The sequence below is a fragment of the Canis lupus genome, chromosome 11, assembly GCF_048164855.1.
Source record: "Canis lupus baileyi chromosome 11, mCanLup2.hap1, whole genome shotgun sequence".
Taxonomy (NCBI): Eukaryota; Metazoa; Chordata; class Mammalia; order Carnivora; family Canidae; genus Canis; species Canis lupus.
The window spans coordinates 38,516,650-38,529,163 of NC_132848.1; the positions used below are offsets into that span (position 1 = coordinate 38,516,650).

Consider the following 12,514-nt stretch of genomic DNA (forward strand, 5'->3'; position numbering starts at 1 on the left):
ATCCTGGGACTCCAGGATCACACCCTGGGCTAAAGGCGGCGCTAAACCGCTGAGCCACCCAGGCTGTCCCTAAATTTTTTTTATATGTATATTTTTTTATTGGAGTTTGATTTGCCAACATACAGTATAATACCCAGTGCTCATCCCATCATGTGCCACCTCAGTGCCCATCACCCAGTCACCCCATCCCCCCACCCACTTCCCCTTCCACCATCTCTTGATTGTTTCCCAGAGTTAGGAGTCTCTCACGTTTTGTCACCCTCTCTAATTTTTCCCACTCATTTTTTATCCTTTCCCCTATAAGGTGCTTTTGAAGTATTTCATCCCTCCCTACAAGGCAAAAGCTGCATGGAGAAAGAATGGGCTCTCTACCTCTGTTTAGGGATCAGGAGCTAGAGGGCGCCATTCCTGCTGGGCATGAGTGCCACGAGTAGGCATTCCAGGGGGATTGGCAGCCATAGTCACTGGTGAGCACACTAGAGGCCCGAGGGGGTGAAGCAGCTGGCACTAAAGAAATCCATGATGTCACATTGGCACTGCTGACAGATGTACTGCACCCATCCATTGTAGACGAGCCCATTCATATGCTAGATGAGCCCATTCAAGCCTGGTCCTTCACAACAGCATGGAGATAGGAGTGATCTATGGCCTGTCTTGTGGTAAGCGGTGACTGAAGGCAGATTGCCAAAGCCTGCCCAGAAAATCGAAGACCTCAGGGCTGACAAGCTGCTGGTTTGCATTGTGGTCAAACTGTTCCCATTGCTTACAGGAGCATCTGCCCAGGATATCATTGAAAGGTGGGTCTAATTCCATGTTATATTTGTCAGTGTAGTCATATGACATATATAATCTTCTGACCCCAGAACCTAGGCTATCTTCACTGACTGAATGTAATTTTATGTCAGTGGAAAAATGGCTCCTTCCAGAAGATCATGCTTGCCACATACAACCCAAGCTCTACCTATCCAACCTCTGTAGAATCATACATCTGATAGTCTACAGTAGCTCAAGACCTCTGAAGTATCAGAAAACAGTTTGGATGTTATATTCTTGAGCAGGATGGTAAAACTCAGCCAATCCAGAGTCTGTTAGCCATAGCTTTCTGTGCTCATGACCAGTCATGACATGAAGGAGCTTCACTTCCCATGAAGTATTGTCCTATGCTGTGACAATACTCCGGGGCCTTCAGGATCTCATACACGTAAACCAAGTATCATTGTCTGTTAACAGTGGTACAATTGCTTGAAGTCTGTGTTATTCATGTGTTCAAAAACTGAAGTGGGCTTCGTGATACAGAATCTTTCACAATGCCTGCCAGTGAGGTGATGTTGGGATCGCCTCATAAATTCTTCAAAATTTTTATTTCACACTTGATTTTCTTTGTCTTTATTGGGTTGAGAAGTTTAACAACCTTTTCATTATTTGTAATGTCAATGTTGGCATGGGTCCAACGTGTCAGACAGGATGGCCAACAAAGCTGGATTTGACATTTGGATATCTGGCAGCCCCCAGGTTCCAAAGCCTTGGTAGGCAAGACCTGGTTTCACATCTGTTTTCTTCACACTGCAGGGAAAGTGGCAGCATTGCTTCTGGAACCTTAGCTTTGAACCTCAGTTAAGTTAACTTCCTTCTATCCCCAAATCATTCTTTTTACTAGTAGACTTGTTTTTTGTTTTTTGTTGTTTTTTTGCTAAGATTTTATTTATTCACTTGAGAGAGAGAGAGAGAGAGAGAGAGAGAGAGAGAGAGCGCGCACAAGCTGGGGGAGTGGCAGTCAGAAGGAGAGGGAGAAGCAGTTTCTCCCTGAACTGGGAGCCCAATGTGGGGCTCAAGCCCTGGACCTGGAGATCATGACCTGAGCTGAAGGCAGACACTGAAGCATCTAAACCATTCAGGCACCCCGTGGTAGACCTGTTTTCAGAAAACTAATTCACATATAAGCAAACAAGCAAACAAATAACGTTTGTGAGAATTTATTTTCTCTCTTGTTAAATAATAATACCTGCATATAACCTTGATTTTGACTTCTGGGTTTCAAAGTCTAAAATATTTACTTCTGACTCTTTATTGAAACAGTTGTTTTAAATCCCTAGTGTAATACCTCTTGTAAGATGAGGCATTTTCTGTATATTTGTGAAAAATCACTGCATTTTTGCAGTGTTTGCAGTTAATATGCCTTGCACAATCAAAGTACCTTGAGTAGAAACCATATATATATATATAATTTTTTCCTTCCTCGGTGCAACCTGTTACTTTTTTGAGGGTCCAAATGGTTCATATGCACCAGGAATTGATATTATTAACTTATACTTGAAAGTATAATTAATAATTTTGGCTATGAAAGTACAAATAGTTTTAACAATGACTTCTACCTTGTAAAAGTCAGTGGTGGTTTTTGAGGCTCCTTTTGGACAAAATATCAATCCTTCCTTTGTTCTTTCCTGGAAGCCATTTGTTCCATGACAACTGCTCTGTTTCCCTCCTGCTTTTCTGACAGTATCTCCTCAGGCCTGTTTCTTAATTCTCCACCTTTATTAAATCTTCAAACTTTAAAGTTACTCCAGCCTTAGTCATTAACTCCTTTCCCCCTCCACAATCTCCTTTGTTTTTCTCAATCATTCCCAAAGGCTTCAGCTACTATTTGATAATTCTCAGGTAATTATCTCCTTTCTAGATTCTCCCTTACAGATCCAGACTACCCAGGAGCTTTTCCAGAGTTCCAGATACTTAGTAAGCCCCATGATCAGGAAGACACACACCGATCCTTCAACCTCGCATATCCACACTGAGCTTGTGATTGTTCACTTCCCAAACGGACTTCCTTCCTCATTCTTGTCTCAGTGGAAGGTCTCCTTAGACACTCGGTTGTGCAAATCACATACTTGGGCATTGCTCCCTCAGCCAGTCAAGGCCCATCACCTATAGCTCAAATCAGGTGTACCATTTCCACTGATGGTTATCTATGACCATGAAGTATGGTGACCAGTTGTCCTGGTGTACCCAGGACAGAGGAGGGTCCCAACACTTGGGCCTCTCAGCCTTAAAATCAGATGGTCTTGGGAGACTGGTCCCTATTTCCTTGAGATAGAGGGGTTTCTGGGGATGTAGTACTCTCAGTTGTGAAATTGGGAAAATCTAAGACAAACTGGGGTAAGTTGTTCACCTTAGTTTTTGGACTAAGTAGTTTAAGTTCTTGAATACCCCACCCCCCTCTTTCCTTTGTTCTCCCAGTTCCGTTCTATGACTGTGTCTTCCTGCTTGCTACCTCAGGGCCTTTATTTGTGCTCTTTTTGTTGCTCTTCTTTTTCTTGTAGATTGATTATCTCTTCCCAACCATCAGATTTGAGCTAAATATTATTTCCTCAGAGAAATTTCCCTGATATCCTAGACTAAGGCAGATGTCCCTGTGATATTCTTTCTAATTATTTGTGCACTTTTTAGAATAGTAATTAAGTTATTCAATGTGTGTGTCTCTCTGGCGGAGAACACTTGGAGAGGGGGCAACATGCACATGTGCTTCTTCAATCTGATACCCAGCGCTTGGCACGGTGCCTGCCACAAAGTAAGTATGCATGAGTTATATGTTGAATGAATGTCTTCTTTTACCATCCTATGATTATAATGTCTATTTCCACAGTCACAGTAGTTCCACAGCAAAATGCTCAGGTAGCCCTATTTTCTGTAACTTATGTATTTAATCAAATCATGTTGCAAATTCCTAGAATAATTGACCCCTCCCTTTGTTTGCATTACAATTCCCTTTCAGCCAATTAAACTGACTGAATGACACAATCCTCCTTTCCAAAGGTTAAATTCTAGGGAAAATGATGGGCACAACCATGTAACCATATGAGCTACTATCCATTAAGTAGCCTCTATTTGTATCCTGTGTATATTTCAAGAAGTCTGAATAATAGACCCACTCTATCACATATCACCAAATGAGTAATTTTATAAGGATACCATGGACTCATGAAGAAGAGGAATCACCCTGCAAGCCTCATAATGGGAACTGAAGGAACTACTCCAAGGGATGGCTCTTGATGTCATTTTTCCACCTCTTTTACCTCTCACTGTGGCCTCCAAAATGGATCTGTCTTGCTCCAGGATAATTCAGGCCCTTCTTAAACTCTGCATACCTCCCACAACAAAGCAAAACCCCAACCCAGGCCTGTAAGTCAGTTTCCTGTGCCTTAAGCACAACCTTGAGAGGTCTTGTTTCATTTCCTTTCCACATCCCTTCTTTTCAGGAAACTATATTTTTCCATCCATAATACATAAGCCCATAAGGAGTCTTAAGGCAGTAATTATATAATTAGAAAAGACAATAAGTATTTATCAAGGAAAGACAGATGAAAACTTGGGTTATTATTATTATTATTATTATTATTATTATTGGAAAAAAAAAACCAAGAGAAATTATACTAAAGTTTTGGTCAATAGGGGGCTAGTAACAATTCTCTCCCAAGGAGGCTGTCCCCTCATAAGCACAGAGTGTTTTACCACATGCTGCTCAACTGAACCCAGGCATAAGCCTGTGCAATGGGGCAGACACAGAGAGGTGGTTCTGTGGATGAATCCAGACTTTTTGTCATCAGTTGTGCCTCAGAGGTCTCAGCTGGAAAGAACTGGCTGCAGGTTCTCTGGACCTCACTGAGCTAATGGGGCAAAGAGAGGCAGAGGAGCCACCAAACATGCAAAAACTACAAAAATATGAGCAGAGCACAAGTCAGTATAGCACCTTCCAGGAAAGTCCCGCGCACAGAGAAACACACTGTCATGGGTCAACTGACATCACACTGCCACAGATTCTACTCTAGTTATCTCTGCTGCTTTCTCTGTTGACTAAAACTAGCCAGTCTTGGAAGAATCCTAGAGCCCAACACTATCAGGGATGGAAGAGAACCGACAAATCATCTGGCTCCTCTCCTTCATTCATTAAATAATAATAAAACTCAAGCTTAGAGGGATTTGTGCCACTTGCTAAAAGGAAAGTCGCTCAGTTACTTGAATATAATGAAAACAACAGTCCTTCCGGTTGCCAGCTAATTGAGATCCAATCTTCAATGCTCCTCAATAAGAAATTTCCCCTAACATATATGGATTTGTAGTCTAGAAAATCAACATGATCCATGGTGTCTGTTTTTTAAAACAAAAATCAGAGCAAAATGAGTTTTAAAATGAAGAGTTGATTAAAAATAGACAGCAGAAATAGCTGTAGTCATTACTCTGCTGTGAATGGCTTGGAAACTTAAAGTGATTTTTAATCATTTATTTCTTTCCCAAAAGTTTAATGTCCATCTTTAAATAAACAGCAGGATTTAATCAGTGGAGTTGGATGAGCAATTTCTCTCCTGAGAATTAGCACAGTATTGAAACTCATTGAGTTTCATAGTTTCCAAACACAGCCTGTTTCAGTGGCCCTTGTATTTCTAGATATTCCTCTAAGTAATTGTGGATAGCCATATGTTGGTCACAAGTCAGACTACTAAAGTCAGAAGTGAAATATATTGACATCCCATTAAAAGTATAGGGGAGCATATTGACCCCAGGAGATATGATATCACAGAACTCTGATCTTTTTACACAGCTGGTCTCCTGAAACTGTTTCATATGGGGCAGCCATTCAGGAGCCCACTGGGAGGTGAGCAACAAATCAAATTCATTTAGCATGGGAAGACAGTTTATATTAAGCACCCATTTTATGCAGGAATAGCTTTTCTTTCTTAAAGACTTCAAGGCTTTTTTAACAGTTCCAATCCTTATCATTGTCTCTCTCAACACTATGCCGGGCACAGAGCAAGGCCGTAATACATATGAACTATTTGATCAGAGACCTACAACTTAGTGTGTTTTAGACTTTACATACCTTCTCTTGTTCCATCTTTATATTAGTCCTGAGGTAGAACAGAAAAGGTGTTGTCATCACCATGTTATAAATGAAGATGTGCATGTAGAGAGATTGGGCATCTATGCTGAGGTTCAGAGATGCATGCATGCAGGGGTCCTAATCTCTCTGTATTATTGTCACAATATCAGTTAAAGGGAAATGGTAGGGGTCTCACTTTCTATTAATTGTGTGGGTGATTAGTGGGTAAAATGGTTAGCAGAAACTGAGAAAAGTGTCTATACTGCTTCATACTTCCTTTCTCAGAGACAAGAGTGTCTGCAGACTGCGGTGTCACCAGTGATGCTGGGCCATGTATCTCCTCGCTATTCTAGAAGCATCTATGCTAGCTTGGCTCAGAAGCCTTGGTGTCAGGGTTCTAGGTTCCCAGGTATCATATCAGGAAATGAAGACAGATATTCCAAACAAACAACTGGACTTCACGTCTCTAAAGATTTCTTTAGTTTCAACATCTTATGGCCTCCATACTTTTTTTCCTTCACACATGGCCTCAGACACCTGGATGTCACCTGCTTGTCTCCAGGGCTAAGAACAAGGTCTTTTGGCTTCAAGGTCAGTGCTATTTCAAAATACTTCAATTGGAATCCCTGGGTGGCCAAGCGGTTTGGCGCCTGCCTTTGGCCCAGGGCGCGATCCTGGAAACCTGGGATCGAATCCCACATCGGGCTCCCGGTGCATGGAGCCTGCTTCTCCCTCTGCCTATGTCTCTGCCTCTCTCTCTCTCTCTCTGTGACTATCATAAATAAATAAAAATTAAAAAAAAAACAAAAAAACAAAATCCTTCAATTAGTGTGCTGGAGTATAGTTTAGTAATTGAGTTTGAACCTAGATTTGAAGCACGCTCTGCCACTTACCAGTTGTGTGAATAGAGGCACGTTACTTATCTTCTCTAAAGCTTCCATTTTTTCATACTTAAAATATGAAATGAAGGTTGTTGAGAACATTAAATGAAAAATGTGAAATATGTTGTGCACATACAGAAAATTTATAAGTGGTAGCCATGATGGCTATTAATGCAATTGTTAATATTGCTATTCCTGACTTATGTTCAGCAGAAGAGGGAGCACATGCCTAAAATTCCCTGAAAACTTGCTGAACATAAATTTGATGGAAAGTTTGAAGTTCGCCCTCTTTAACAGAGTTGGACAAAAATCAATTAATCAACACTGTTCTCCCTCAGCCCCAATCAGTGCTGCCACAAGGGTGAAATAAGTTATAGGTGGAACTCAAGAGACAGAAAGAGAGAGAGAGACCCTAAAACCCAGTATAGTGTCTGGCACAGCTCAGCCCACCCCTCCAAATCAAATCTGCACACTTTTCCATCTTGTGTGTGTGGAGGCTGACTTCTTTGCATTGTATTAACCTAGCTTCCTTACTCACTGCAAACAAGTGAATGATGAGACAGCACCCATATCAGGCCCTGATAGGGAAAACTCAGGAAGATGACATCAGTAGGACCAGTATGGATGCTCATTTTCCATCCTTTCTTGAGCAATACTCGGAAGTCTAACAGGGTTGGATGTTGTAATAAAACCTTGGGTTGTGGCATTTTTAGCTGCATGATTAGGGAAGCACAGATCTGTTCAGATGCACAATGTGCCGAACACTTTGACTCTGGTGTTTGCCTTTCAGCTGAGTGTTTGCATGTGTTAGAGGAGCACCAGCTTTGGGAGCCCAAGCCATGAGGTTATCCAGGAAATGTGGCCTTAAGCACTGGGCTCTAGCAGCTTTCCATGGAACTAGAAGGTGACCTGCTATATTGCTTAGAGATCAGTCTGCATGGATCACTCTTGGACAAATTACCTTTACCTTTTACTTGTCAATTTTTGGTTGTGTTTGTACCAGTGAGAGACTGCAGAGGGGACAGACAGAGAGGAGGGGGCATATTGTCCCACCTCTCTGGGGCATTTTGAGTCTGGCCATGGCCTGCCTTCTTGCACTCAGCTCTCCCATGGCGACAACCTGTGGCATCTCAGCCCTTTCTCTTGCCCCTTAGGACCTACAGCTGTTGAGAGTTCTGGTGACTTTCACCACCTTCTTCTTAGGCTCCTCTGAACCCACATTGTAGGCACTGATCCTGACACTGAACTTCTTGTATTTGCTCATGAGAGTGACCATCTGTTTCCTGCTACAACCTTTCCTGGCACACCATGGAAAAATGTCTTATTTATTTAAGATGTGAACATTGCTCGTTTTAGTCACTTGGATGGGTCTCTCACATATGGGTCTCTCTAAACCATCACAATTTCTCAATATTTTCAAATGCATCTTTTACTCTAAAGAGAAAAATATAAGAAGGAAGGTGAACTTATGTTACAAAGACAAATGACTAAAAATGCTTTCCTTTGTCCTATTTCACTATCTTACAAGTGATTGAAAAAAACAAGTGTTATTGGAATTCCATAGCTTGCTGTGTAATCAAAGCAAATGTAGAAATAGGAAAGTTCCGTTATTAGAGAAAAATTTCTCAAATGGTTCTGCTGCTCAAAATGACTCATTTAGACATGTCACAGTTCTTTGTTTTTGTACCACACTCTAAGCAAGTACAAATAAAAATAGCCAAGGAGGAAGCTTACGTATAAGCTCTGGTACTAGGGTTTTTCCATGGGAAATTGATTTATTCTTCACAAGTCTATAAATTCAATTTATCCCCATGACTTCCTGTATTGATACAAATGTCATGGATCCAGGGAAAGCTTAAGCAGAGATGTCTGGAAAACATTTCCCATTTTTCTTTCTCAATTAGATGACCTAAAATTGCATTACAGACTACTCTGCTCTGAAAGACCATAAATATATCTAATACCCACTGTCTGGAGAAATATAAAATTGTGCAGGCATCTGCCCTCTCGACCCTGGCTTGTAATTTTCTCACGTCTTCCAGTGAAGCCAGTTTTCCTCATAGTCGTTGTTAGCAAAGAGCTGAAGAGACTGCCCCTGGCTGCCTATTTTTATTTTACATTGCTGAAGAAGTGGTTGATTTTCTTATGTACACTCATATATAAATAATAAAGTTTTAACTTGGTTCACCAAGCTTATGATAACTGGGTTTTAAAGCTGATTTTGGAAAAATCATTTATCACTCATTCATTCAATTCATTGTTAGGAACTTTCTGTGAACATACTAGCCCTTCTTAACATGACTGCAGAGGAAATTAAAGAAGACAAAGTAAAAATGTATAATTCATCTCTGAACATTTGAGAATGTGCCAAATACTGTGGTTTGTGCTGTGTTGGGAAATGAGTGACACAAAAAGAATTAAAAGCTGTATCTCCATCTGGAGGGGTGTGGTATCCTATTGGTGAATGAAGGGGTAGAATCAATAAAATGCTACTAATCAAAATTCTGGCTTTATTCCAGTGAACACATGAAAAATTTTTCAGTGAACTTGTTATTTAAAATTTTGTTACTTTCCCACTGTCAGTTGGAACAATTGCTTATTCAGCACCCTGGACAGAAGGCTAGTTTTAGTCCGTATTTTTATGTGTTGGTCATCTTCAGCCTGTCAGAAGACTCTAGCTGGCCTAACAGAAGCTTGTTCCCAGTAGAACTGCTAGCACATTTTGATGAGTACATCACCTCTCATTGGTGTTTACTGGGGGGAGTAGTCTACAAGGGTCTTTGAAAGTAGACAGGAGAACACACATCTAAGAGCACAGGTTCTAGAAACAGATATCCTGAGTGTAAAAGCTGCTTTTGACAAGTGACTTAAATTTTCTGGGATTCAGTTTCTGTGTAGGAAAAGTGTAAATAATAACAGGACCTATGCTAGAGCTTGTAAAGCATTTAATATGACCATGAAAAATAATCACCGAGTATCAGCTATTAACTATTGTTATCAGTACTTTCCGAGGCTGTAGGACCCTAAAGACTGGTCTAGTCTAAACAGGTGACTGGTAAACTGACAAATTACCTGAAAAAGCACATTGGTGCTATTAATTTTTTCATTTTATATACATTGAAATATTTCTAGAAAGTACTTTGAATACTTAGTCTTATTTAAGATAAAAATATACTTATCTTTGTATAATGAAAAAGAAAATTATAATATTCTGCTCAGTGAGTCAGTACAGAGAAAAAAACTAGAGAGACAGTAATCTAGAACGGGAGCCTCTAAAGAAATGCTCATGGGACCTGACATAAAGTGGCTTAGGCAGGGGGGTGATGAGGGCTCTAGTCATGCCCTATAACATGATGTCCATGAGGGAATGACAAATAAAAATTGAGAAAAATCAATACTGTCCCTTAGTAGTTACTCCTAAAATACATTATTTTCAGTGAACTCTTATTTGATTAAAGATTAATAATTTTAACTCTATTTTTTAAAAAAAAATCTTATTTATTTTTTTTGGGAGAGAGAGAACACAAGCAGAAGGAGAAGCAGACTCTCCACTGAGCAGGGAGCCTGAAGTGGGGCTCAATCCCAGGACCCTGGGATCATGACCTGAGCTGAAGGCAGATGCTTAACTAACTTCACCTGAGCTGAAGGCAGACGCCCCTAACTAGATATTTTCAATAAAATAAAATGCCAATGCTTCCCATTCATTCATCCAAAAAATGTACTAAGAACATACATGAGGCACAGTGGATGCAAAAATTAATAAACTGTGTCTTCCATGACCTTGCAATGCAGGAAGGAGAGACATCACATGGATATGTAGGTCAAAGGTTGGTCTCCAGTGAGGAGCTTTAGAGGAATGTGCAATATATTAATGTATAACTAGAAAATAAAAATAATTTAAATAAATTATGTAAATTACTCAAAATATGTTTTGACACTGGTATTTTCATTTGGTTCATACGTCCAGCTGTTGCATGTTATGGGATTTATAACACATCCTCTGTGCTATGTATCGATGTATTGTACCATGTATGCTTGTAATATGTATGTGCCTAATAAAGCATTTTTGTGCCTTCTGTTGCCTACCTTTGGCTGAATTAACCTTCACAACATGGATGAGGCTTAGAGTAGCTTCCTGCAAGAAAGCTGCAGCCTGAGGATAGTACCAAAACTTCCAGGAAAGCTGCAAAAGGAAAGAGAGAGTGGTAACACCACCCCACCCCTATTCCTAGTGGAATATTTCATCAGCCTCAATATAGATAAAAACTGTGACAATCTAGAAACTTCTTCAAGAATTAGATTGAAAGGAATTCTAAATAACCAGAAAGACTGTTTGATATGTATATTTATATCCAATATTATTGTCAGTGAATCTCATCCCAAGTGTGTATTCGGTCTTGAGATTTTCATGAATGATAGTAGTGTAGATTTACTATTTATAAATATACTACGTTGATAATGTGTGTTCCAAATTTCTTAATGATAGAGGCATGTGATCAACAGTTTGGAGACTTCTGGATTTATGTGTTATAATTCCAGGAGAGCAGCAAGGGGACATAGGCTTTATTTTCAATATTCTTTTAATCTGCCTTTTCTAAAAAATATTTTCACCATTTTATTTTATGTTAGTTTATTTTTAATTCAAGTATAGTTGACATACAATGTTATAGTAGTTTCATATGTACTATATAGTGATTTGACAATTCTATACATTACTTGGTGCTCACCGTGATGAGAATTGACACCATCTGACACCATACAGCAATATTATAGTATTATTGACCATCTTCCCTATGCTGTACTTTTCATTCCCACGACTTATCAATTTTGTAACTGAATGTTTGTATTTCTTAATCTCCTTCACCTGTTTTGCCCATCCCTCCATCCTCTGAAGAGATATTATTCTAAAGAACGCATCCAGATGGCAAACAGACACATGAAAATATGCTCAACATCACTTATCATCAGGGAAATGCAAATAAAAACCACAGTGAGATAGCACTTCACACCCATTGGAATGGCTAGTATAAAAAAGAGGAAATAACAAGTGTTGGCAAGGATGTGGAGTAAAGGAAACCCTTGTTCACTGTTGGTAGGAATCAAACTGATGCAGCCACTATGGAAAGCAGTATGGAAGATCCTCAAAATATTAAAAATAACTATTATATGATCCAACAATTCCACTTCTGGGTATGGATCCAAGGAAAATGAAAACACTAATTCTAAAATATATGTGCACCCCTATGTTTATTGCAGCATTATTTACAATAGCCAAGATCTGGAAGCATCCTAGTGGTCTATCAATGGATGAATGGATAAAGAAGATGGTGCATATATCTATATTAATAATATATATTATGTACGTAGGCAATATGTTATATATAATGGAATATTACTCAGTCTTCATTAGGTAGTTTTAAACAGCTTTACCCTCCTTATATACCTCATTCCATTTGTACACTGAGAGGTTTTCTTTGTGGTAGATGTGGAAGGACTATTCCAAAGCATCCCATCCAGGTGTGGAGATGCATTTTACTTCTTAGAGATGATACATTACTATTAATTGTGGTGTATTGCTCATTGTACAGTTGACACTGCTATTGTCAAAAGATTTAAAAAGTACTGCCCTTGAAAAATAGAAGTTTTCAGATTTTATATTCTATTTTTTGTATTTAGACCTTACTGTTAATGTAGAAATGTACTGTAATGTACTGTTAATGTAGAAATTCTAAAGATACTTGGAAAATGCATTTTGAAATTTCTG

The 12,514-nt window shown here is 39.4% G+C and overlaps 1 long non-coding RNA gene and 1 pseudogene across 1 annotated transcript in view; one reads left to right on the forward strand and one right to left on the reverse strand.

The window, feature by feature from the left end:
• Positions 1–2,890, reverse strand: part of LOC140642200 (casein kinase II subunit alpha pseudogene) — a 30,922-nt pseudogene extending 28,032 nt beyond the window's left edge.
• Positions 2,891–3,268: 378 nt separating this feature from the next.
• The window catches only part of LOC140643022 (uncharacterized), a 31,056-nt gene continuing 21,810 nt past the window's right edge, over positions 3,269–12,514 (forward strand). The window contains exon 1 of the long non-coding RNA XR_012039405.1: positions 3,269–3,562. This is a non-coding gene — a long non-coding RNA (uncharacterized lncRNA). The remainder of the gene's footprint in view (positions 3,563–12,514) is intronic.